Here is a 14301-nt window from a genome sequence, read left to right on the forward strand (position 1 = left end):
AATCTGAAGTGGCCCATATGTAAAAAAAACAAATATGGCCCAAATATCTAAAATTACATGTGGGCCACCTTAGGCAAAGATGCGGTGCTTACGGCAATGTGTAATTTGAATGTGACCCTAAAGTGGCCCATGTGTTAAACAATAAATATGGCCCAAATATCAAAAAACAATAGTGGGCCTCCTTTGATAAAAATGTGGCACAACCGACAAAGGCTAATCTGGGTGTAAACCAAATATGGCCCACATATGTTAAAGCAATTATGTCCCTGTTATCTTAAAATGCATGTGGGCCAGTTTTGGCAAAAATATGGTACAGTGAGCACTGGCTTATCTGGTTGTGAGCCAAAAGTGGCCCACATATAATGCTGCAAATGTGGCCCAGTTATATTAAAACATATGTGGGCCAGTTTTAGCAAATATATGGAATCAACCATTGGCTCATCTGAATGTAAGCCAAAAGTGGCCCAAATATAATTCTGTAAATGTGGCCCATTTTTCATAAAACGTATCTGGCCCACTATTGGCAAATATATGGCATATCAACCATTGGTTCATCGGGGTGTGAGACAAAAGTGGCCCACATATAATGCTGCAAATGTGGCCCATTCGTCTTAAAACATATGTGGGCCAGTTTTGGCATATATATGGCATATTAACCATTGGTTCTTCTGGGTGTGAGCAAAAAGTGGGCCACATATAATGCTGAAAATGTGGCCCATTTATTGTAAAATGTATCTGGGCCAGTTTTGGCAAATATATGTCATATTAGCCATTTGCTCATCTGGGTGTGAGCCAAAAATGGCCCACATTTAATGCTGCAAATTTAGCCCATTTATCATAAAACGTATCTGGGCTAGTTTTGGCAAATATATGGCACATTAACCATTAGCTCATCTGAATGTGAGCCAAAAGTGTCTCACATGTAATGCTGCAAATGTGGCCCATTTATCATAAAATGTATCTGGGCCACTTTTTGCAAATATATGGGATATAAACCATTGGCTCATCTGGGTGTGAGCCAAAAGTGGCCCACATATAATGCAGAAAATGTGGCCCAGTTATCGTAAAAAAATTCTGGGTCAGTTTTGGCAAATATAGGGCACAGCATGCACATGGCTCATGTGGGTGTGAGCATAAATATGGTAGGATGCAGCAGACACTAGGTGCAGGCTGTGAGTGTGAGAAATGTGATATATTGCATTGACAGGTCTTATAATCAGCTGACATATGTTGTGTAGATAGTGTCTAGAAAAGTTCAAGTGTCTAGGTTCTAATACGTTTTTATAGTTTTGGGATGTGCCTTTAAATATTTGTATGAGATAATTTTGAGTTGCAAAACTTGGGTCTCAATGATTTTGCAAAGTAGGACATATTCCTGTATCAACATATTTTGTTGATCTTGGAGGTACATTCCTGTTAAAAAAAAATAGTGCTAACCCTTTCCCCTCTAAACCCACAACCCTATTCAGGTGAACAACACTGATGTTGAAGCATTACCCTGGTTATAAGCCTAAACTTGACATAGATTGCAAACTTCAAATCAAATTGGTTGATTTGAATGTTGTTTCTGGATAAACAAGATGAGATCAGATAAAATGTTGCTAGCAGTGTCATTTAACTTCTGAGGTGCGTCGACCATAAGTGTGCTGCGAAGTGGACTTCACAGGGTATTCCGCCATCTTAAGTGTCAGTTCGAAGGGCACTGCGCACGGCACAGGGAATAAGGGAACATCGATACATCACTTCACGGGAAGTGGAAAGCGATAATCCCCCAACTGTCATGAGCGGTTATTGTCAGTGAAGTCCACTTCAACTGATATACCGTGCTTAGGGAGTAGGAAGCAGTGAACACTGCGTAGGGACCCTGTTGAATGGAACGCACCTCTAGAATGGAGGTTCCAGGGGGCCTCAACCATCTTCCAAAAGGGCATCAAAATGACTTAAAATTATTTATTTAAAGGGTAGGTAACACACAGCTTCTGACAATCTCACGTTAAACTTGAATACCTAGTACTGCATCCTTCATAACCCTCCGAAAAGTCTTTAGTTTTACAGTATTTATAAAAGATAGATATGCGCTGTTCTGAGTCTTTCCGAAAAAGCTCCTGGACATATTAGACCCCCCCATAAAAAGAATAATAATAATAATAATAATAATAAGACAAAAGTTAAAACAACCAAAAATAAAGATATTTGTTATTTGTTCTTTTTTTTTTTTTATAGCGAATGTACATCTTTTTTTTTTTTTTAAGCTCTGTAATATTTTATCAGGTAGACGTTGTGAGTGAGGGGGGCCTTCAAATAGGGGGCCTAGACGTAAAAAAATAAATAAATAAATAAAATAAAAAAAAGGTTGTGATGTGTCAAAGTGTAATATTCTAACAAGCAAACAAATAAATATTTTAGTTTGTCTAATATTTTGGCTAAATATTGTAATAATATTGTAATTTATAACAGTCATCTTTATGAACAGCAGTTTCTTTCTTAAATATTAAAACATGATAATACTAATTATTAACTGATGAGAATGTATATGTAAGTACATATTATTGACAAATCAGTCGAAGCTGCTATGAGAAAATATTATTTCGATATTAACATTTCAACCCCCCCTTTCGCAATCACCAAAAAATATTATTACCGTTTTTTTTTTTAAGCCTCCTGTGGACAGTGTTGAAAAATTGCATGTGTGCTAAAACGCTCAAGCAGATACATATGGTTCATCCACTTTTTTTTAGCAAACTTCTTAGAGATAAGATCTATATTTTGTTCAAATAAAATTTTAAGCAAGACTGTATTAATAGTTTATTCTGTCTGTGGGCAAAAAAAATTATAATAAATTATAAATAAATAAACATTCAAACTGGAACGATTTTCCTGTTCCCCGCCTTTTAAATTCAAACGTATCCGGAAAGTGCTGAAAAGGCGCCCAAAACAAAACGTTACGTTAGTTGGAAGGAGGACAGAACCTGCAGAAATTCAAGGTAAGATATGTGTTAAATATTAATAATATAATATGTAATAATATAAATATCCTATAAATAATAATAAGAAGAAGAATAATAAACCTCTGAGGGTGAATCGTGACTCATTAATTAATTTATTTATTCCCCCATATTTAAACATAACCGGAAGGCGTGGAAAAAGGCACCCAAAAACAAAACGTTAGTTGGAGGGAGGACGTCGGAACCTGCAAAAAGTCAAGGTAAGATAACTGATAAATGTGTCTTTTGTTAGCGATTACATATTCAGTTGGAGTCCACGTGTTATGTGATGTATAGAGGTAATGGCATAATTTAGCAAATTTGCATACTTTCTATTTGAAGATAAATTATTAACGTTATAGTGGAATGTGCAAATTTGGCTAGATTAATGCTGCTCATGTATTTACACAAAATAACCTGTAAAAAAAAAAAACTCAGAGGGTGAATCATGAATCATGAATATTGCACTTGATATAAGTTTTATTAATGTTGGTTATTAGTAGTGCTGTGTTCCATACATCCATATGACGATGTATTGTCAGAGATTTGACGATACCAGTAATAATACAGCTAGCTCTGCACGTGTGCAGCTGTGGACCGCGCTTAATTTCAATACAAGAACAACAAAATTAAGTAGAAAGGTGCAGGTTTTGCTAAAAATGAAAAGAGCACAATATGTATAGGCTACAACAAGGTTTAATCTGGCTGCAGAGGAACACAACCGGGGTTGCCTGATATAAAGAGACAAATCCCCGAAACACATCTTCACACTTGCGCAGTACTGAAATATCTGCTAAGTGTGCTACTTATGTTTGTCAACCTGTCAACCATGTTTACGCGCTCTTTCTCCACTGGACAAACGCGATGGCATTCAAAAAACGCCGGTTAGCCTGCAGTTTACCCATATTAAGGATACAATCGAAACAGGCTAATATAAATTAATTTATTATTTATAAATCATTTCATCCCATCCAACAGTCTTTTAAGTACATTTACTGATTGTTTATTTTTTTATTTAATATTTTACATTATTGTTATTATTATTGTTGTAAGTTCAATTTTTTTTATTTATTGTTATGTATTTGCTTTATTTTCTCCTTAATTTCCTGTATATCTTTACCTTTCTGTGGGCCTATATTATGTTACTACTGAATCATACAGTAGATTTGCTCATGTTGCATAATATTTCTATTTTTTGCATGAGGTTTACAGTGTTGAGCATTGTAACCAGTCACACCTGTTTCTTTTGAACTTATTACTGCAATGTCCAATAAGAGGTGATATTTTATGTTCATAGCTATTTATGTTAATTTACACAGATTAATGCTGCTCATGTATTTACACAAGCATTGTGTAATGTAAATAGCCTAATTTGATTATTGTTCTTGATATTGTAATTATTAATGTTGATTATTATGAATTAGTAAATCAAGGCTTCACACTGGTTATTTCAGCAGCATTAAAAACAAAGGTTATTCAAACTGGGACTAAAGTATAAAGAAAGTGAGCAAAGAACACTGAAGCGGTTCATGAATTCAGTCTAAAGTGATGTATGCACTTTCACAAAAACTGTTTTATGCCTAAATAATCACTGAAGCTGAATGCACTACTTTAGCAAATGAAGATTCATAATTCACTGAACAATTCAGCGGTGACTAATCAAAATGCCTCTGATTGGACATTGTGGTCATAAGCTCAGCTCAAACGTGTGTAATCCTCAACGCTGCAAACCGCTGAGATCATTCAGTCTCCCAACCCATAGTCACAGTGAAAGTATTTAACTCATATCTTATTAAATGTATTTGCATGCATTATGTTTTTGTCATGTACTGTTTTGAGTCATGATGTTTTAGACCTTAATAACAGTCAATGTGATTTGTTACAGAACATTTCTGGTGGGTAAAAATACAGAGTGTCAAGTTAGCTGTCACCATTAAGGTAAGCTGTTGATACATTTCATGCTGTAGTTCAATATTTAAAGTATTAATGTATTTTTTTTTTCTCCATAGCGCACCTGGTTATTGACATTGTACTGCATGACTTATTTTCAAAGAGTAAATGTTAGTGTAATTACTGTGTAATGGAGAGAGACAAGTGGAATATCACTCGCAGCAATTTAAGGAAAAGGGCTGTTAAAAGAGTCACCCAGTTGTTTGAATCTTTAAATGATGAGGACAGTAGCTTCATGGATTGTACTATCGAAGAACATAGGATTGAACATGAAGTAGCTACTTCAAGCTTTGTTTTGCCAGCAATTTGTGGATCAGAGAGTGATGGGGGAAGTGAATCAACAAGTGATGAGGATAGCCATGTTGATAAAAGTTGGGATGTTCCTAAAGATTTATCGGGATGTTTGCGAGACTGGGCAACACATTTTGGCATTTCATTGATTGCTTTGTCTGCCCTTTTGTCAATACTGAAAGCCCATCACCCATCTCTACCAAAAGATGCAAGAACATTACTCCAAACACAGATAAGACATAGTATTGTTTCCTTGGGGAGTGGATCATTCCACTATTTTGGAATACAGAAAATGTTCAGCCACATCTTTCAGAAGCTTACATCAGTTGTCCAGAGTCATCACAGATTCAAATTACAATTGAACATGGATGGTCTTCCAATTTTTAAAAGTTCAGGTTTACAGTTCTGGCCAATTTTAGGAATACTCCAGGCTTACACTAGAAAACCTGTGTTGATTGCCCTTTACAGTGGAAACTCAAAGCCTCAGTCATTGTCAGAATATCTAAAGGATCTGGTCTCTGAGTTGAAATCCTTAAGCACTGGTTTTGTTGTTAATGGAAAGACCTTCTTCTTGACTGTGTGCTCAGTAATTTGTGATGCTCCTGCGAGGGCTTTTATTAAGGGAATTAAGTCACACAATGGATACAGTGGTTGTGATAAATGTGTACAATCAGGCATTTACATTAATAATCGCATGACATTCCTGAACTTAATGCTAGAGTAAGAACAGATGTATCTTTTTCAAATGCAGAGGATGAAGACCACCATGTACAACATTCCCCATTTTGTGAAACAAATATTGCTATGGTTAGTGGATTTCCACATGACTATATGCATTTAGTGTGCTTAGGTGTGGTGCGGCGTCTGCTTGATTTGTGGATGGGAACTTGCGGCAAGTTGAATTACCGTATTTCATCCAGACAAGTGTCCTTCATTTCCGGCAAACTGCTTGCTCTCAAAAGTTACATACCCTCAGAGTTTGCTAGAAGACCAAGGGCACTTGATGAGAGGTTACGATGGAAAGCAACAGAACTTAGGCAGTTCTTACTTTACACTGGTCCAGTAGTTTTAAGGGATGTGCTGACTACTGAGGTTTACCAAAATTTTATGTTGTTGTCTGTGAGCATATACATCTTGGCAAGTCCAACATATTGTTTGCTGTTAAATGACTTTGCAAACACACTACTTAGATCATTTGTTAAACATTTTGGGGAACTCTATGGCCAGGGTTTTTTAGTGTACAACATGGTCATGATACATGGTCTGATTCATCTCAGTGATGATGTGAAGATGCATGGCCACTTAGATTTAATATCAGGGTTTCCTTTTGAAAACTACCTAAAAAAAAAAAAAAAAAAAAAAAAAAAATGGATAGAAAACCTAGCTCACCACTCCAGCAAGTTATACGCAGAATTTCAGAACTTGATTCAGCAAGTTTAAAGGAAGAGGAAACTTGGAATACCCATGTAACGGATATGCAGATCATCGATTCATGTGTTTAATTCAGATTTTCCAAATTAAACTCTTTTTGCACCAAGTGCCTGGCCTGGCGCCAGCCTGGCTGGACTTAAATTATTTACAATGCCCATGCGAGCTTCAAAGAAGAAATGAAAACCCCCAACCACATTCCAACACTGGAGACAAAGGAACTTTTCGTATAAGTTCCTTACTTTCATTTTATTATTAATATGTATTTTAATTATGTTTATGGATTGCATAAAATGGTTAATCCTTGTTATGTGAAGAGTATAAGTTGCAAGCTCATACTTTAGGAAATGTCTCTCCTCACTTTAACCTTCTCAAAGAGAGCCAGGTTTCTGCAACCCCCACTTTTGCAGGTTGTAAAAGTTTACGACCACACAGGACAGGAGAGAAGCCAAATCACTGGCTTCTTTTGAACAATGCATTCTATGGAATGTATTCATTAACTTTCTGTTTTTATGTTTTATAAATGTATTACGTATTCCCTTTTGGTACATTTAGATGTTTCCCAACATCTGCAGTGTTATCATGTGTTAAGCAAATCTTTCAGATGTAGAATTACACATATTTAATGTAACTTCATGTTTTGATCACATATATCTATTATGTTTAGTCTTGTTCTAATCGTCATGCTCTGACAGACCCATTTATCTAGAACAAAGTAAGGAAATGTATGTAATCTGAAGTACAAACTTGCTAGAAATATCCCTGATGGAATTGGACAAGCCCTAGATCTCCAGGGGGGGTTGTCTCCACAGAGACAAAGGAACTTTTCCCTCCGCTTCAGATCGCGGACTTTCATTGGCTGTTTACGCGAAAAAGGGGCGTGAACCATTTCAAGCCATAAGAACGACCGAACAAGGTCCGCCTCGCTTCTTCTGCCTCTTCTTCTCGTTCTTGGTTCTCGGACACGCTGCTCTCCAACGTTGCTTCCGCGCGGCCGCGCAAACCCCCTCAGCACAGGGGCTGAGAGAAACATGGCCTCCGGCACACGCCCGCTGTTTTCAAAAGGAATACCGCGCAAAGCTCACATTGGACACTCTGCAAGTATCACTTTTCTATGGAGATTTAAATGCTGCTTTAAAGTGTTGTTATGATCTGATTTGTTGTTGGCTTCCAAAAGTTACTGACTATGATTTTCATACCTGAGCTCCTTATGTGATCTCATTCTATTTTCTCTCTCTCTCTCTCTCTCTCTCTCTCTTTTATTTGGATTCGTTATGTATTGTATAAAGCTTACTGTTTGTATTGTCGTACGCATATTTACTCTGTGTGATTTGTAGTTTGATGTATTACTAGTTTAATTATTAAAAACCCATATACTGACGATTGGCTTGGACTCCACCCCACTCACATTACGAGTCACTGAGATGTCTGATCTATAGCTACAAGCTCTAAATTTAGAAACTAAATTTATCATAAGGATAGGATAATATTTTCATGGCCAGAGAATACTTTTCCTTGAATTATAAGGCGTGATAACTTTATTGAAAATTGATAGGTCTACAGTGGTTTGCTGGACATACCACGGTTTGATTTGCAGTAATTTACAGTAAGAGATATCACAATAATTGATATGAAGAATGTAATATTGACATATTAATGAGTAAGTTACAGTGCCCTGTGATTATTTATTGTTATAGGCAATTGAGCTATTTTTCATAATCAATCAAATTTAATGTAACTGTCATCTGAGATTTAAATTAATCATATTCCTGATTAATTATTCAAATTCCCTATATATCATTTGAGTTAATTATTCTGTAAAACTCATTGTTGTTACATTATGGTGGAGAAACGCGGGCATTTCAAACTTCGTTTTGTGAGCAATCAATCTATGTATATGGTTTTTAATAATTTCTGCACGTGCGCTATGAAATTATGTAACGGTACTTGTGAGATAAGTCACAAGACGCGAACTCACTCAACTGACTGAGGCAAAAAGCTGGTCAGTCAGCGCTAGGTATTTGTAGAAACTTAACAGTATAGTCACTGTTATTTTTAATGAAAGTAAACTGCAGTATAATGTTAAAAGTATCCTGTTAAGAAAGACCAAAATCTTTTCACAGTGAGAACATTTTAATATGAATAATTAAAAGATAAAGAAATCTTTTAATAGTTGCAACATGTAAATCTGAACCTGAGCGATGTTCCTCTGATTCAGTTAAAAAGGCCTCGTTATTGAATTCGTGGTAAACCACATGATATTCAAAAAAAAAATAAACGATAAAAACTCCTGGTCTAAAATTGGCTTAGCTACCCGATTTTTAAACCTAAAACATTTAAATCATAAGTGCTATTTTGATAAATGTTTATTGGAGTCAACAGTTGGAAAATTCCTGTTTTTATTTCAGTTGTGTTTTGGAAGTGAACGGATCCTTCTTCAACCTATGTTAATATAGCACCTCAGAGATTAAAACCTTTGGTTTGTTACTTGTGATTTTTGATGCAGAAAATCAGCCTGACAAACGATCAGATAATTTCTAAGTCATATTGAAATTGTAATTCCTCTATCTAAACACCAGAGGGAAGGCGTGGGTTAGAAATTTCAGTGTACGCCCTGCTTTCTGATTCCAGCTTGCATGAGTTCAAAGCTGCCAACCTGTGGCCATTTCAGATAATGCGCTCTGATTGCTAATTTATAATCCCCTGTGATGTATATTTGAATTGGATGTCTAAATTCTCGATAATTATTTGCATTTACAGCTTTGCTCGTGCGAATATTATTACAGGGAAACAAAAGAATGTTCCCTGCCTTTGACTGTTTACATTTACTTTGAGTTTGGTTCAAACATGATTTGAATTAAAAGGTAATTGTTAATAGTGGAAATCTAGATGTGTCAGGTCAACCACTGATTGACCCACTTAGAAAGTAAGCCATCTAGTGGCAGTCTCCTGTTAAATCGACTAACAGACCTCTGTCTTTTCCATTCTGTTTTGAAATTGCATGTCCACTTTTACCCTCTTTGATTAATCTCACACTGTTTGATTAATTTCATGATCATTAATGATGACTTACAAGCTATCAATGGTTATTATAGGATATTATTCAGTTTTTCCTTTTTAATTCATACATGCTTATTTTAAATTTTGATTTAAACCAGTTTTGAATTTTTAATTTGAATTAAGTTTTCTGCTCAGCAGGTTAAAGACAGAGAAGCAGTACTCCCCCCCCCCCTTGTGGTGAAAACCAGCTACTCCTTCTCCCTTGTTTCATTACTGTCTTTTAATTTGATGTTTATTATTTTTCTTCTCTCTTTTGACTTAGGTTATTTTGATAATTACCATTATTATCATAATTCCTTTGTTTTGTTTTATCATTATTAGAACTCCCTCGGTGATTGGACAGTCATCTCAGGTTTCCAGTGAGCAAGGCTGCCCGACCGGTGTTACCGATACTGGCTGCGAGTGAAACTCGGTGCCTCTTGTCTCAAGAGACATCAGCAATTTTGGCACTCCAAAGGTTGTGCTAAAAGTCACAAGCCGTTCGAGACGGCGCCACGCCAGAGTAAAGGAGGACCGGGGACACTGCGGTTGAGTGTTTGGGGAGCACCGGGGAGGTTGACCAAGCCACTGGTTCCCACCTGAATGACTTCAATTCACCCAGGTGAACCCAATGTGATAAAACCCATCCACTTCTTATAAACCACAGAATATTAGATATTCCCCCAGATATATTTTAAGTGTTTAACCCTTTTGCTTCTTTAAGCCACACCATATTTCTAGGTTTCCTACCCAGATAGCCCACTCACCTGTTGGCCCTATCTTAAAACCTAGCAGTAGGCTTAGGCCTCCTTATTCCCACTAACACATTGTGTTTCTATTGTTTTCATCTAATTTCAAGTGTTGTGTTTCACTTTGATCTTTTTCTACCCTTTGTTCTGTTGTGATTTGTTACTTCAATTCACCCAGAGACAGTAACCTGGGAGCCACCAACGAAGTTAAATAGTAGAGCGACCACCAGCAGCCGGTGTCATCACACGACCCGCTAGGCTACTGCCTGTCAAATCTCCATGTCAGGTCCTTCGTTGACCCAAGTTAATTGGCTACTTAACTATCTGACTGTTTGCATCAGTCAGCCCCAAAATTCTCATAAACGGCATAGCCCGTATGAATATAGCTCGTTAAACGTAGAACGAACTTGCATTGGTCTTTTTGTGTGTGTGTGCTGTGCTTCTCTCACCGACAGAGAATCAGGATGTTCCAGGCATCCAGTCCAGCAGTCCACGGGGGCCACCTCTCGACATGGTTGAAAGCAGTGACGACCCCCTTCCTGCCCAAGGACGCCAGTAACCTGCAGCACCCAGAGCAACTAGACACCGAGCTAGATGAACTGATGGCACGCGATCCAAACCAAAGCGACTACTACAGAGAACTCGCCAGGATCTTCGGAAGCCTAGTTCACATTCTCGTCGCCCAGGCACGGCTCAGTGAATGGAGCAACATCGCGAAGGAGGCCTGGAAGGACCTGGCCCCAACCCAGAGTCATCTTGATCAGCTTCTCCTCGAGACCCAGAACCAGCGCGAGAAAGAGGACGACACAGATCCAGAGCTACAGAAAGGAGTTGAAAGACTTCACAATGCCCTGCAAGATCTTCGCCTCGACACAGATCAAAGACAACAGCTGGAGAGAGAAGCCAGAAAAGACCTCAACAAAAAACTCCAGCAAGGTGACGCTCTCCTAAAAAGAGCAGAAACTGAACTGAAAGAAAGAGACTATAAAACCTGGGCCTGCAAAACACACTTGCAAGCGGCCCGAGCTAAACTCAACAAGCTTACTCTGCAGAGAGATGAGCTCCAAGATGAACTTGACACTGTTCACACCGAACTGAGACAATCTCACAGATTACAGAGTAGCTGGATCGGAGAAACGCACCCCACAAAATTTCTCCCGGGCCGCCACTCCAACCCTTTCAGCCAAGAACCCAGAGCTGGAAAAGGGGGTGTAACAAGAACCAGCTTACAAGAACATCTGTCAACAACGGAGGGAAGAGAACCCTTCCAGAGAACGCATGTCACCAAACCCTGCACTGCTCACAGAGAACTTCACAAACTAGCCAGAAGCATCTCTACATTCAATCCAGATCCTGCAGGAGGACATGACGTTCATGCTTCTTTACAAGCCATTGACTTTCATTTGCAAACTGTCGCTAACGTGACAGATGTGAACACATTGTACCTGTTAAAAATCACGTCCAGCCGTGATGTGCATTGCTTTCTGGATCGTCAACCAGAGACTGTCAAAGCGTACTACCAGCAACTGCTACAGACTTTGATTCTTGAATTCTCTGATCCAAACTCAGATCATGGGCTCCTTATTGCTATGGACCTCAAACAGGGCCGATTTGAAACCCCAAAGACTTTCTGTAGTCAGCTACGAAACACCTACTTCGGAGCATGCAACGAACCAGGTATGGAACAGGATTTCAACTTAAAAACTCTGTTCCTCCTAAACCTACATGCCAGTTGGAGTTTTCATCTCAGAGTCCCAGCGTGTCCCCGTAACAGGACTACACAAGAGTTACGGAACTTAGCCCACAAAGCTTGCACCAAGCAAAAGACTATTTGTGAAAAGACTGTGAAATACCCCAAAGTCTCTGTCTCTGAGCACTGCTTGGAGTTAACCCTAGATGGCGCCCTACAACACCACAGTCACAGACATTTTTACAGAGAGTCAATACCATTCCAAGCCAGCAGAGGGCAACACAGTGCAGCCACGTCTGAGACAGCAGAGATCCTGAGGGTGCTGAAAGTGCTTCTTCACATGAAAACTCACAAGGAAGATGAGCCAAGCACCCAGAACACTGCCTGTCATCTACAGACCACAGAGCTAACTGTTACAGCTAACTGAACGAGACAGCACAGGTCCTCACACCAGGTACCACAAACACAAGGTACCAGAAAATGCTGTTTTGACTACCTGCCTTCGCAGCGAGCTACACAAGACCGGTCCTCACCAACCACCGATCGTCACACCTGCCCTGATGCCAACATTCCTGGGCAGCCTTGTCAAAAAGGGGGTGGGCCGAAAAGGAGTCAACAGGGAAGACCTGATCGACACAGGATTAAACCCGACGGGGATCTCATCTCACCTTTTCAAAAGACTCCAATTTGAAGCTAAGAGACAAGATCGAACTCTTACACCTCAAACTTATGAACTGAATGTACAGGTGTACAGACAGGATGACATCCAGTTTGAACAGGTTGTTTCCATTCACCTGACATTCGTTCCGATGAGTCTAATACATCCCATGTATGTCCCACCAATGAACACTCATACATTGCTCATCGACAAAGACCTGCTAGAACACTTTGACCCTTTTCTGAACTTCAAACAGCTAAAAGACTTTGCTCAAGTGCGAGAACCTCTTTCTCTCCAGCCACACAGGTTGCTAGAGCCAGACTGTCAGGTCGCAGAGGTCACGGGAACTCCCACAGAGCCAGACGGTCAGGTCACAGAGGTCACGGGAACCCCAGCAGCCAGCCATGAGTACAACGCCCTAACAACAGGCCCAAGTTCAAGCCTCTGTACCTTAGTCAACAAACAGGGTACGGTGGTACCAGCTTACACCAAAGGGGTCGCTGTTCGGCTCAACCTGCAAGGTGGTCAAACCTTACACCACACGCTGGGTTTCTTCCAATCCTCACCTGAATGTGTGGAACTCGGACTCACACTTGCAAACAACAAGCATGTCAAACACCAACACCTGTTCCAGCAATGTGATAACATCACAAAAACACACAATGTGATCGTGTACTGGAAGAAGGTAAAAGGACACTCGAAGTTACCAAGTCTAGACGAGGACTTTAAAGATCACACTGACACCCTTGCCAAAACTGGCACACTAAACAGCATTCTGTGGTCACTCCCAACCCACCCACCCACATTCAAGGTCGAAGTGATTACACACAGCACAAGAACTTTACTAGCTAAACTGCCTACCTCAGAATCGCTTACGCAGGCTCCGTTGTCTACACAGACCAACATAGCGGACATGCGGGCTTCTGAAACCTTGATAATGACTTTGCTTTACCACCTCTCAGACCCCTCCATCCACCCTGGCAACCAGTCTACAGTCACTGACAACCAAAGCCCCAGACCACTGCATGATACACAAACCATGCTGCGTGCACAGAACAATATTGTGGGTTGTGCACCGTCTGACATTACAATGCCAGGGCTTGTAATGCCACGGAGCAAAAGGGGGATAATGCCAATATATTTCCATGACGCAGCATGTGCTGCACCACGCAGCACCAGAGCCACTGACAAAACACTGAAGCAAGCGTCATGCCAGCAGCAAGATGTGGCAAAACATGGGCGAGGGCGAGCTAAACCCAGTCACCGCCCACAAAGCAAAGAGACTGTCCTGTCCAACCAAAGACAGGCCTTGTTTGTTTCTTTCTCCCCTTTCTCTCTCTCTCCCTATTATCTGTACCAGGATGCTGCTGTGGTTTGCCGTGCCGTGCTGTCAGCCAAAGAGAGGACAGCTGCCACCGAGAAAACCGCTGAGACTCCTGACTACCGATGACAGGGCACACTACTCCAGCACTGTAACCGAATACAGCTGTACAAGGTTCCGATGGAGAGAGG

The sequence above is a fragment of the Carassius auratus genome, chromosome 15, assembly GCF_003368295.1.
Source record: "Carassius auratus strain Wakin chromosome 15, ASM336829v1, whole genome shotgun sequence".
Classification (NCBI taxonomy): Eukaryota; Metazoa; Chordata; class Actinopteri; order Cypriniformes; family Cyprinidae; genus Carassius; species Carassius auratus.